This window comes from Belonocnema kinseyi, chromosome 10 (genome assembly GCF_010883055.1).
Source record: "Belonocnema kinseyi isolate 2016_QV_RU_SX_M_011 chromosome 10, B_treatae_v1, whole genome shotgun sequence".
Classification (NCBI taxonomy): Eukaryota; Metazoa; Arthropoda; class Insecta; order Hymenoptera; family Cynipidae; genus Belonocnema; species Belonocnema kinseyi.
In genome coordinates, this window is record NC_046666.1 from 13,180,062 (window position 1) to 13,193,727 (window position 13,666).

General features: G+C 24.5%; 1 protein-coding gene across 1 annotated transcript in view; it reads left to right on the top strand.

Annotated features, from left to right (window-relative positions):
* The window catches only part of LOC117181777 (pre-piRNA 3'-exonuclease trimmer-like), a 72,555-nt gene extending 61,959 nt beyond the window's left edge, over positions 1-10,596 (top strand). The window contains exon 13 of the mRNA XM_033374744.1: positions 9,677-10,596. The gene's annotated coding sequence lies outside the window, so the exon portion shown is untranslated. The remainder of the gene's footprint in view (positions 1-9,676) is intronic.
* Positions 10,597-13,666: the final 3,070 nt, after the last annotated feature.

Sequence of the window (13,666 nt, forward strand, 5' to 3'; positions counted from 1 at the left end):
TCCTAGAATATTCAATAATAAGTGATTAAACTTTAATTTAACAAAATTTAATAACAAGTTTTTCTTCTTTATTTTTTCTAAAACTGACCTTGTCCCACTTAAAATCCCAGGTTAAATTCAAAAGCCCGTGGGAAATGTTTATTTTTGTCCTATTTGAAAAAATAGGGAATTTCTTTTTACGGAAAACAGACACATTGGGGCGATAGATCAGCAGAAATAAATAATCGAATTTCAACATGTATGAAGTTGGTCACTTAGAATTTAAAAAATCGTATTTTCAATATTTATTATTAATAATTATATTATTCAAATTTCCCGGAAAAATTTATTGCTTCAAATTGAAAAGGGCGCTAAATTTAAATGATAAAATAAGTCAAGGTTATGAAAAAATGTTATTCGAATTAATCAGTGCCTAATTCAGGTTTTTCTACAATATTTCAAATTCTATATTCTTCTAGGTATAAAAGCAACCATAAACCTAGAAGATTAATAGTATTAATACAAACAAATTTCGCCTCTAAACATGTTTTAAAAACATTTCAGATGCTTTTTCAAGTTAAATAAATAATTAAATAAATTTTCAAACACAGAAATGAATTTTTAACTAAAATTATGAATCTTTAACAAATAATATGAATTCCTAAACAAATAGTTAGTTCGATTTTCAACGTAAAAGATTAATTTTTTATAAAAAAAACCTATTTTTAACAAAGTGCGTGAATTTTCATCTCAACAAGATCATTTTCAACCCAAATTACAAGAGTTAAAATTCTAGAAAAATAAATATAAAAAAAAACAATTTTCAAAAATATTTTAATGTTTTTATTCAAAAAATTTGCAGTTAGAGAAGTAAATTTTAAACAAAACAAAAAGCGAGTTTTTAAAAAAATTGATTAATTTTGAACTTAAAATATAAATTTTCAAACAAAAATGAAATAATCCCACCTTCAGTTTAAAAAAATTTTAACTAAAAGAATGAATTTTTAATCACAATGATGAATTTTTAAAGAAAAATATGTATTTTTGACCAAATAGTGAAATTTTCAACCCAAAAGATGAATTTTCTATCAATAAACAAACAAAAATTTCAATTAAATAGTTTTTTTTCATTCAAAAAAAATTAATTTTTAACTAAAAATAGAATAGGTATATTTTCAACAAAACAGATACTTTTTAAACTTAAAAGATTACATTTTTAACAAAAAATGTAAATTTTCAACAAGAAATGGAATAGTTCAAGTAAATTTGCAACTAAAAAAAATTATTTGCAACTAAATACATACATTTCCATCTAAAAAATCAATTTTCTATAAAAAGGAATAGTTAAATTTTCAGGTAGTAAAAAAGATTCTCAACCAAAAAAGAAACGGATTTTCAAGATAATAGTTTAATTTTTAACCAAAGAGATTAATTTTTAACCAACTAGTTAATTCAATTTTCAACCCAAAAGATTAATTTTCCACAAAAAAGCGGATTTTTAACAAATTACATGGATTTTCATCTAAGCAAGGTCAATTTTCAACCAAAATTACAATAGTTAAAATGCAAGAAAATAAATGGACAAATAAAAACAGAAAAATTTCAGCAAAAATTGTTTTTTATAAAAAAAATTTTTTCACCCAAAAATAGAAGGATTACGTTTTCAGTCAAAACAAGCAATTTTTAAACAAAAGAATTAATTCTTAAACAAATAATTCCATTTTAAATACAAAAGATGAATTTTCTGCCAAAAAAGACACAGTTTCAATAAAATATATAAATTTTCAACTAAAAAAGATAAATTTCCAAACAACAAATAGGATAGTTCAATTTTCAGTTAGAGAAGTATATTTTAAACTAAAGAAAAAAACGAGTTTTAAGCAAAATGAATTAATTTTCAATTAAAAATATAAATTTTCAATCAAAAATGAAATATTTACATGTTCAGTTTAAAAAAAAGAATGATTTTTTTAACTAAAAAGAAACGAAATTTCAACCGAAGAAATTAATTTTTAATCACAATGATAAATTTTCAACCAAAAATATGAATGTTTGAACAAGTAGTGGAATTTTCAACCAAAAAGATGAGTTTTCTATCAACAAATAAAAATTTTAAGTAAATAGTTCTTTTCTTCAGTTAAAGAAATTAATTCTTAACAAATATTAGAATAGTTAAAATTTCTATGGAACAGATAAATGATTAATCTTCAACTAAAAAAAATTATTTTAAAGCAAATACATCAATTTTCATCTAAAAAGATAAATTTTCTACAAAAAGAAAAAAGTAGTTACATTTGCAGTTAGTAAAATAGATTCTAAACCAAAAAAGAAACGGATGTTTAACAAAATAGTTCAATTTTAAACCAAATAGTTCATTCAATTTTCTACGCAAAAGATTAATTTTCTACAAAAAAAGGCATTTTCCACAAAGTGCATGAATTTTCATCTAAGCAAGGTCAATTTTCAATCAAATTAAATAGTTAAAATGCTAGGAAAATTAATGTTGAACAAAAAAAAATTTTCCACTAAAAAATATAAATTTAGAACCAACAAAGGATACTTTAATTTACAGTTAAAGAAGTGAATTTTAAACTAAAAAAAAAACTAGTTTTAAGCAAAATTAATAAATTTTCAACCTAAAATATAAATTTTGAAGCAAAAAATAAATAGTTTCATGTTAAGTTTTTTAAAAAAAATCAACTAAAAAGAAACAAATTTTCAACAGAAGAAATTAATTTTTAATCAGAATGAAAAATTTTTAACAAAAAATATGGATTTTTGACCAAATAGTTCAATTTTCTAACAAAAAGACGAATTTTCTATCAACAAACAACATTTTTATTTAAATGTTTCTTTTTGTCAGTCAAATAAATTAATTCTTAATAAAAAATAGAGCAGTTAAATTTTTTACGAAACAGATAATTTTTTAACGAAAAAGATTACATTTTTAACAAAAAGGGTCAATTTTCAACAAGAAGTGGAATAGTTAAATTGAAATTTTTGATTAGAATTATGAATCAACTAAATAAAATTATTTTCAATTAAATACATAAATTTCCATCTGAAAAGATACATTTTCTAAAAAAATTTTAAAAAATAGTCTTTGTGAAATCTTTTAAATCGATGCCAAATCTTTGCGAAATATTTGAAACCTTTTATATATTTGGGAAATCATTGAAATTTTTCCGAACAAATCTTTCGAATTTCGGAAGTATTTCGTAATATTTCTGAAATTATTTAAAACTTTGAGAAATCATATATGTCTTTGTAAAATCTTTACAATCTATCCGAAATTTTTGGAATCTTGATGAAATCTTCAATATCTTTTGGAAATCATTGAAATCTTCGCAAATCTTTGGGAAATATTGAAAATATTCTTTCGATATTTAAAATCTATCCGAAACTTTTATGAAATAATTGAAGTCTTTGTGAAATATTTGTAACATTTTTCTGAAATCTGTAATAATCGGCAAAATAGTAAAAATATTTTTTAAATATTTGTGAATTTTTCTGAAATTACTCAAATCTTTGTCAATTTTTGGGAATCTTTGAAATATTTTTAAAACGTTTAAATCCATCCGAAATCTTCGCGACATTTTTTTTAACGTTTAGGAAATCATTCTAATCTTTGTGAAATTTTTCTGAAATCTTCACGAAATATTAATAATATTTATGAATTTATTGTATTCTTTGGGAAATAATTGATGTCTTTGTAACCTTTTTGAAATCTATTCGAAATCTTTGGAATCTTTATGAAATCTTGGATAATCTTTGGGAAATCATTGAAATCTTTGCGAAATATTCCTGAAATATTTGAAGAAATCTATCGGAAATGTTTATAAAATTATTAAAGTCTTTGTGCAATCTTTAAAATCTATCCGAAATCTTTGCGAGATATTTGCATTCTTTGTGAAATCTTTGAGAAATCATTAAAGTGTTTGTGAAATATTTGTAACAATTATCTGAAATCTTTAAAAATTGAAGAAATTGTAAAGTTATTTTGTAAATATTTCTTAATTTTCGTGAAATTATTGAAATCTTTCTGAATTTTTGAAAATCTTTGTAATATTTTTAAAACGTGTGTGAAAAAGTTTAAATTTATCTGAAATATTTGCGATATTTTTTTTAACCTTCAGGAAATAATTCTTATCTTTGTGAAATCTTTCTGTAATGTTTAAGAAGTATTTGGTAATATTTTTGAAATGTTTGAAATCTTTGAGAAATCTTGTATGTCTTTGTAAAATATTTTTAGTCTATCTAAAATCTTTGTGAAATCTTTGAAATCTATCCGAAATGTTTGCGAAATATTTGAAATCTTTGAGAAATCATTGAAGTGTTTTTGAAATGTTTAAGAAGTATTTGAAATATTTGGCAATATTTCTAAAATTATTGAAATCTTTTGGAATTCATTGATGTCTTTGTAAAACCTTTTATTTCTATGCAAAATCTTTGCAAAATACTTGAAATCTTTGTGAAATCTTTGATATATGTAGGAAATAATTGAAATCTTTCTAAAATCTTGGAACATCTTTGCAAATCTTTGCGGTTGATTGAAAATATTCCTGTAATATTTGAAATATATTTAAAAATGTTATAAAATAATTGAAATCTTTGTGGAATCTTTCAAATCTATCAGAAATCTTTGCAAAATTTTGGCAATCTTTGCGAAATATTTTAAATCTGTGAGAAATCATTTAAGTGTTTGTGAATTTTTTTAAATCTTTAAAAGATTTTCAAAGCGTTTGTGAAAACGTTTAAATCTATCTAAAATCTTTGTGAAATCTTTGAAATCTATCCGAAATGTTTGCGAAATATTTGTAATCTTTGGAAAATCATTGAAGTGTTTTTTTAAAATCTTTAAAAAGTATTTGAAATATTTGGCAATATTTCTGAAATTATTGAAATTTTTGGGAATTATTTAATGTCTTTGTAAAATCTTTGAAATCTATGCCAAATCTTTGCCAAATATTTGAAACTTTTTATATCTTTGGGAAACCATTAATATCTTTCTGAAATCTCTGCGAAGTTTTTGAAATATTCCTGAAATTTTTGGTTAATATTCGGAATCTTTGTGAAATTTTTAAAATCTTCGGGAAGTCATTGAAATATTTCTGAAATCTTTGGAAATCTTTGAGAAACCATTGAAGTGTTTGTGAAATTTTCTGAAATCTTTAATAAGTATTTGAAATATTTAGCAATATTTCCGAAATTATTGAAATCTTTGGGAATTTATTGACGTCTTTGTAAATTTGTTTAAATCTCTGCCAAATATTCGAAACTTTTTATATTTTTGGGAAATCAATAATTTCTTTCTGAAATCGTCGGAAATCTTTGAAATATTCCTGAAATATTTGGTAATATTTGGAATCTTTGGGAAATATTTGATATCTGTCCGAAATTTTTGCGAAATATTTGAAATCTGTGTGAAATCTTTGAGAAATTATTGAAGTTCTTGTGAAATATTTGTAACATTTTTCTGAAATCTTTAAAAATCGGCGAAGTATTAACAATATTTTTTCATTATTTGTTTATTTGTGTGAAATCATTGAAATCTCAGTGATTTTTTGGAAATCGTTGAAATCTTTTTAAAACGTTTAAATCTATCTGAAATCTTGGCGACATTTTTTTACCCTTAAGGAAATCATTCTAATCTTTGTGAAATCTTTCTTAAATCTTTAAGAAATATTTGGTAATATTTTTTAAATGATTTAAATCTTTGAGAAGTAATATATGTATTTGTGATTGAAATATTTGGCAATATTTCTGAAATTATTTAAATCTTTGGGAATTCATTGATTTCATGGTAAAATTTTTTAAATCTTTGCCAAAAATTCGAAACTTTTTATATCTTTGGGAAATCATATCTTTCTGAAATCCTTGCGAAATATTTTAAATATTCTTGAAATATTTGGTAATATTTGATTAATATTTGGAATCTTTGTGAAATCTTTGGAAAATCATTGAGATCTTTATGAAATTTTTGGAAATCTTTGTGAAATATTTGGTAATATGTGTGAAATCTTTGAGAAATCATTGAAGTGTTTGTGAAATCTTTCTGAAATTATTAAAATCTTTAAAATCTTTGCGAAATATCTAAAACCTTTTTATCTTTGGGAAATCAATAATATCTTTCTGAAATCTTTGGCAATCTTTTCGAAATATTTCAAACCTTTTATATCTTTCGGAAATCAATAATATCTTTCTGGAATTTTTAGAAATCTTTGCGAGATATTTGAAATATTCCTGAAATATTTGTTAATGTTTTATTAATATTTGGAATCTTTGTGAAACCTTTGAGAAATCATTGAAGTGTTTTTTGAAATCTTTAGGAAGTATTTGGAATATTTGGCAATATTTCTTAAATTATTTAAATCTTTGAGAATTCATTGATATCATTGTGAAATCTTTTAAATCTCTGCCAAATATTCGAAACTTTTTGTACCTTTGGGAAATCATTAATATCTTTTTGAAATCTTCGGAAATCTTTGCGAAATATTTAAAACCCTTTTATATCTTTGGGCAATCGATAATATCTTTCTGAAATCTTTGGCAATCTTTTCGAAATATTTAAAACCTTTTATATCTTTCGGAAATCAATAATATCTTTCTGAAAACTTTGGAAATCTTTGCGAGATATTTGAAATATTCCTGAAATATTTGTTAATGTTTGATTAATATTTGGAATCTTTGTGAAATCTTTGAGAAATCATTGAAGTGTTTTTTGAAATCTTTAAGAAGTATTTCAAGTATTAGGCAATATTTCTGAAATTATTGAAATCTTTGGGAATTCATTGATATCATTGTGAAATCTTTTAAATCACTGCCAAATATTCGATACTTTTTGTATCTTTGGGAAATCATTAATATCTTTTTGAAATCTTCGGAAATCTTTTCGAAATATTTAAAACCTTTTATATCTTTCGGAAATCAATAATATCTTTCTGAAAACTTTGGAAATCTTTGCGAGATATTTGAAATATTCCTGAAATATTTGTTAATGTTTGATTAATATTTGGAATCTTTGTGAAATCTTTGAGAAATCATTGAAGTGTTTTTTTGAAATCTTTAAGAAGTATTTCAAGTATTAGGCAATATTTCTGAAATTATTGAAATCTTTGGGAATTCATTGCTTTCATTGTCAAATCTTTTAAATCTCTGCAAAATCTTTGCCAAAAATTCGAAACTTTTTATATTTTTGGGAAATTATATTTTTCTGAAATCTTTGCGAAATATTTTTAATATTCCTGAAATATTTGGTGATATTTAATTAATATTTGGAATCTTTGTGAAATCTTTGATATCGTTGGAAAATCGTTGAGATCTTTCTTGAAATCTTTAGAAATTTTTGTAAAATATTTGGTAATATGTGTGAAATCTTTGAGAAATCATTGAAGTGTTTGTGAAATCTTCCTGAAATTATTAAAATCTTTTAAATCTTTGCGAAATATTTATAACTTTTTATATCTTTGGGAAATCAATAATATCTTTCTGAAATCTTTGGCAATCTTTTCAAAATATTTAAAACCTTTTTTATCTTTCGGAAATCAATAATATCTTTTTGAAATCTTTGGAAATCTTTGCGAGATATTTGAAATATTCCTGAAATGTTTGTTAATGTTTGATTAATATTTGGAATCTTTGTGAAATCTTTGAGAAATCATTTAAGTGTTTTTTTAAATCTTTAAAAAGTATTTGAAATATTTGTCAATATTCCTGAAATATTTAGTAATGTTTGATTGTTATTTGGAATCTTTGGGAAATCAATAATATCTTTCTGAAATCTTTGGCAATCTTTTCAAAATATATAAAACCTTTTTTATCTTTCGGAAATCAATAATATCTTTTTGAAATCTTTGGAAATCTTTGCGAGATATTTGAAATATTCCTGAAATATTTGTTAATGTTTGATTAATATTTGGAATCTTTGTGAAATCTTTGAGAAATCATTTAAGTGTTTTTTTAAATCTTTAAGAAGTATTTGAAATATTTGTCAATATTTCTGAAATTATTTAAATCTCTGGAAATTCATTGATGTCTTCTTAAAATCTTTTAAATCTCTGGCAAATCTTTGCTAAAAATTTGAAACTTTTTATATCTTTCTGAAATATTTGCGAAATATTTGAAATATTCCTGAATTATTTAGTAATGTTTGATTGTTATTTGGAATCTTTGGGAAATCAATAATATCTTTCTGAAATCTTTTCAAAATATTTAAAACCTTTTTTATCTTTCGGAAATCAATAATATCTTTTTGAAATCTTTGGAAATCTTTGCGAAATATTTGGTAATATTTGGAATCTTTGTGAAATCTTTGAAATCTGTCCAAAATTTTTGCGAAACCCGTGTGTAAATAACCCCATTTGGCCCCATTACAAGTCGGGCACTAATCGGGGGCTAGTCGGGTTATTAATTTTGACAAAGTATCCAGTCGGAGACTAATCTGGGACTAGTTGGGCTTTTTGTTGTCAAAATTTCACTCGGGGCCTGGTCGGTGTTTGGTCAAGGGGTAGTCAGGCCTTTTTGTTCACTAATCATTTTTTTAAATTCTAAAACACGAAGAATATATTTAACAATAATTTTAGGCCGTTTTTTGTAAAAAAGATTTATTAATGTTAAACTCATCTCAAAGACTTAATAAATAATTATTAAGGTAATAATTTTGTACGAAAATCAACTTTTTATAAAAACAACGATCAAAATCTTCAAAAAAACTTAATCTTATGTTTTTTTGGTATTTTTGAGAAAATTGCGAGTTTCTAGGAACATTTATAAATACTTTTGTATGGAATTCTAAGAAAATCCATATTGGAAAAGATAAAAAGAGAAAAAGTTTTTTATTAATCAGTGAAGAGGAGTATACTAGTAGTAAATTATTAATCACGGTACAGTTCAGATTTCGCTACCACCTTCATTTGAGTCTTGCGATTCTGGACTGGTAGCTTTAAAGAAAATCCGCAAGGGCGCGACGTTTCGCCTCTCGCGCAACAAAAATGACGCGTCGAGTGTTTAAGACAGCAGTCCACACGTAACGAAGCATAATTACCTGGAGCAGAGACTACCGTGACCAACATGGCGGTTCCTTCAGAACGAAGCTCTTCCATTGTTGCGTTCCAGCTGAAGTTTTTTTTTTAAATTTATATTCCACAAATTTTGGAGAATTTTAGTCACATAAATTTATGTGTTTTTAAGCATAGAATGTTGTTCCCTGTTAAATCTTGGATAAATTTGAGCACTTATAATATTTCAAAAAAGTTTATGGAGATTTCCGCAAATAATAAGTATTTTTACAAACTTTTAGGGAATGTTCCAAAAATTTTTGAGAGTTTGGTTAATATTCCACGCTGATGTATTATCATATGATCCCTAGTAGTACCCGATCAGGCCCCGACTAATGTACCGTGACGCTACTGGTCGGGGGCTAGTTAGATGGCCCGAATAGCCGCCGACTTTAAGTGGGGTCGAATTTCCGGGAACCAGACTAGTTCCCCATTTGAATTTCTACACGGGAATATTTGAAGTCTTCGAGAAGTCATTAGAGTGTGTGAAATTTTTCCAAAATTGCAGCACAATATATCCGTTTTTCTAATTATGCGGCCTGCTGAATATGATAACATGTTATAATTGGTCACGTGACACTGTCACATGTCCTCAAAACAGAAACTAGATCTCAGTCGAAATGATACGACTTTTCTTGCAGTTTTTCAGCGGATACAAAAAAAAAAAAGATCTGAGGAACTTGAAAACCTGAAAGTCGAACCATGAAATCCAGCTCGTTCAATCTGAACCTGTCAACCGAAAAGATGTCGCCACTGTCGTCTGTCTTTGTCGCACAAGATGCAGCTTTCAGACGTCCGATTGTGAGAAGATCCAAGACGTGGAGGAGCCGATTCATAGCGTTCCCCAATATTTCAAAAGTTTTCTCTGGCCGAGACCCAAGGCCAAAACACTCGAAATAACACAGCAGCAATTCGTGTGGGCGAACGGATAACCGTTCTATCGGATAGATTGATCACTGAGGCAGGTGGCGCACTCAAGGCTTTTTTGTCTCTGCAAATTATCTGTCAGAGCACAGAGGTCTCGAAAATTCACCTTTTTAACAAGAAAAAGTCTTGTTTGGAAAATAATTTAATCATGTTTTTTTTTTTAATTTTCATACAGGGGAAACCCGCCTAGAGTGGATAGTTCAGATTTTATGGTGGACCACATGTTTTTTTTTCTTTTAACTTTCGTGTATATCGGCCCCAGGTTTTTTCGAATTCAGAAAAAAATTAATTCCACTGAAAAAAAAATTATTATTTTGGGTCTCGCAAGCCCCATAAAGTTTAATACGTTTTTCCCATAAAGAAGAAAATACGTTTTTGTATATTTTTTTCAGAATCAGTATTAGGAGAATCGAGTTGAAACTCAAAATTTATTTTGACAATTATCTATAGGATAGAAATGAATAATTATTTTTTAAATATCTGCCTCATAAGATTATTTTATGGGGTCCCAAAAAAAACACATGAAAATAAATTTTGCTTTTTTTTGGCGATAATTATGATTTTTTGGCAGTTTTTCATATTACAAGTTGTTTCTAATAAATAAAATACTACTTTTTATCAATAATTAGATGTTTATATAAATAGTTCTTCAACAATTTATTATTGTTTATAGCAATTTCCTCTTTGAATAGAGTTATAAAGTAGCAGGTTTTTCTTCTAATTTGTTTACTTTTTTCAAACTTTTCAATTAGATCGAGAAAATTGTCAATTTAATTTAATAGAAATGATTTTTTAAACAATTTGATATTGTTGTTAATATTATTTTCTTTCAATAACGTTAGAAAGTTCCAGTTTTTCTGAATTTTCAAACTTTTTAAAAACTTTTCATTTAGAGCGAGGCAATAATCAATTAAATTTAATATGAATAATTATTTAAACAATTTATTATTGCTTATAGCAATTTTCTCTTAGAATAGAGTTAGAAAAACGCCGGTTCTTCTGAATTTTTATACTTATTTTCAACTTTTCATTTAGATTGCAGCAATAATAATTTCTATTTAGCGAAGATAATTTTATGAACAATTTATTATTATTTATAATAATATTCTTTTAGAATAATGCTAAAAAATTACAGTTTTTCTCCAATTTTCCATTTTTGTCCACTTTTGATTCAAATCAATTATTAATACTATTTTTTAATAACATTAAATAATATTAATAAAATTAATTATTTAAAATTAAATTTAATTAAAATTAATAAAATAATATTCATATTTTCCGTAATACATATCAAAATATATTTAAAAAATAATTATTATAAAAATATTAATATTAATGAGAATATTAAAAACTATTTGAATAATGATTGAAAGTTACGTTTTTTTTTTAATTTTCTACTTTTTATAAACTTTCTTTTTAGAGTGTGGTAATAATTAATTGATTTTAACAAACATAATGGTTTAAACAAATTATTTTCTATAAATATTTTCGACTATATTAATTCTAAATATTTACTGGTTTTTCTGAAATTTTGAGTTTTTATGTAGCCTTTTATTTATTTATTCAAGGCAAATTTGTTGTTTATTTAATATTTGTCCAAGACCAAAAAAGCCAAAGCAAAATTAAAAATATCAGAAAAAGCTGTAATTATTTAGCCAATTTTTAACGGAATATAGTTATAAACAATACTTATTTGTTTAAACTATTATTTTTGTTTAATTTTATTAATTTTTACCTCGCTTTCAGTGAAAAGTGGACAAAAAGTTCAATATGTCAGAAAAAAACGCTACTTTCTAGAATTATCCAAAGAGAATATTAATCTAAATAATAATAATAAGAAATTATTTTAAAAAATTATGTTTGTTATCTTGAAATAATTATTGCCTCAGCTTGATTAAAAATTTGACAAAAAGTAAAAGATTTCCGAAAAAGCTGCAACTGTCTAGCATTAATATAATTGAAGATAGTTATAAATAATAATATATTGTTTAAACATTAATGTTTACTAAATTTCATTAATTATTACCACATACTAAGTAAAAACTGGACAAAAAGTGGAAAATTTTAGAAAAAAGCAGTAACTTTCTAAAACTATTGAAAGTGCATATTATTAAAAAATAATAACAAATTGTTTAAACAATTATTTATCTCAAACTTAATTGATTATTGCCTCTACCTAACTACAAATTTAAAATATGTTGAAAAATTGAAAAGAAATTTAAAAATTCCGAAAAACTGCGACTTTCTATTAATTATCTGAGAGAAGAAAGTTATAAACAATAATAATTTTTGTAAACAATTATTTTGATTAAATTTGATTAATTACTTTCCTGTTTTAAGTGACAATTGGACAAAAAGTTAAACATTTCAGAAAAAACAGTAACTTTCTAGCATAATTTAAAATACATATTATTAATAATAAATTATTTAAACAATTATTTTTATAAACTTTAATTGATTATTGTCTCACTACAATTGAAAAGTTGAAAAATTCAAAAAAAACTGCAAATACTTAACTCTATTCTAAGAGTAAATTTCTATAAACAATAATACATTTTTTAAACAAATGATTTTGGCATATAATTATTATTATAAAATAATATTTTATATATTAAAAACAATTTATTGAAAATTCTGAATAAAATGTAGAAAAAGTTATTATGTTACGAGAAATAAATGTTTAATTTTTGGGGACTTACGGAACACGTAAATATAATTTTTTTTTAACTAATTTTTTTTTTATGAAAAATTGAGCAAATTTGAGAGTGAAATGCATGAAAATTCGAGAAGAAATGTGGTAAAAATATATATTTTAAACCACTCTAATAAAAATACAGTGGATAATCCTTAATTTACAAAAATACTGTATATAAAATTATTGATTTAATTAAATTAATAGTTATGGTAATATGCGCTATAATTATTTAAAATTGTATTTTAATAATTTGACGTAATATTTTGCTTTTAATAAATGATTGTCCATTGTAGGCGAGTCTCTTCTACGGAATATTTCAAAGGACAATTGAATAATCAGAGCGAAATAGCTCATTCTTTCAATTACAGTTCATGAATTAATTTTTTTTTATAATCGATCTAAGCTACGTGAGGCTTAAGAAATTTACTTTGTTCAAGACTTTTTACTGAATTTTCAGTATGTAAATAAACTTTTAATTTTTAGAATTAAAGAGATTAAAAATTCTTGTTTTGTTTTGATACGATATTCTATTTATGTGATGTACATAAAAATAAAAATCGTGATCTCGAAATAGTCACTTTTTCGACGAAAATTACATTAATTTTGATATTGTTTTCTGTGGTGAAATATAGAGTTATTTCAAAATAAAAATATTTTTATGAAAATGAATTATTTTTTCATTGTCTTAATTTATGATCTTATTTCCTAGATCAAAAATGTATTTATCCCCTATTCCTCTTTCCCCTTTTTAAATAATTCCTATTCTTCCATTTTTCAAGAGAATTTCCCTTTTTCTTTGTTTTTCGCTTAAATGCGAACTGAATTAATAAAACGCTAATAGGAAAATGCGTCTATTTATAAGTGGCGGGGATGTGTGAGGAGATGTGAGAAATGAGGGAGGGGAAGTGATGGGACTGAGAGAAGGGAGGGAAAATGGGAAATGAGGAGAGAGAAGGAAATGGAAGTGAGAAGAATGTTGAGAAAGTGATTTGGACTTTGGGAAGGGAGG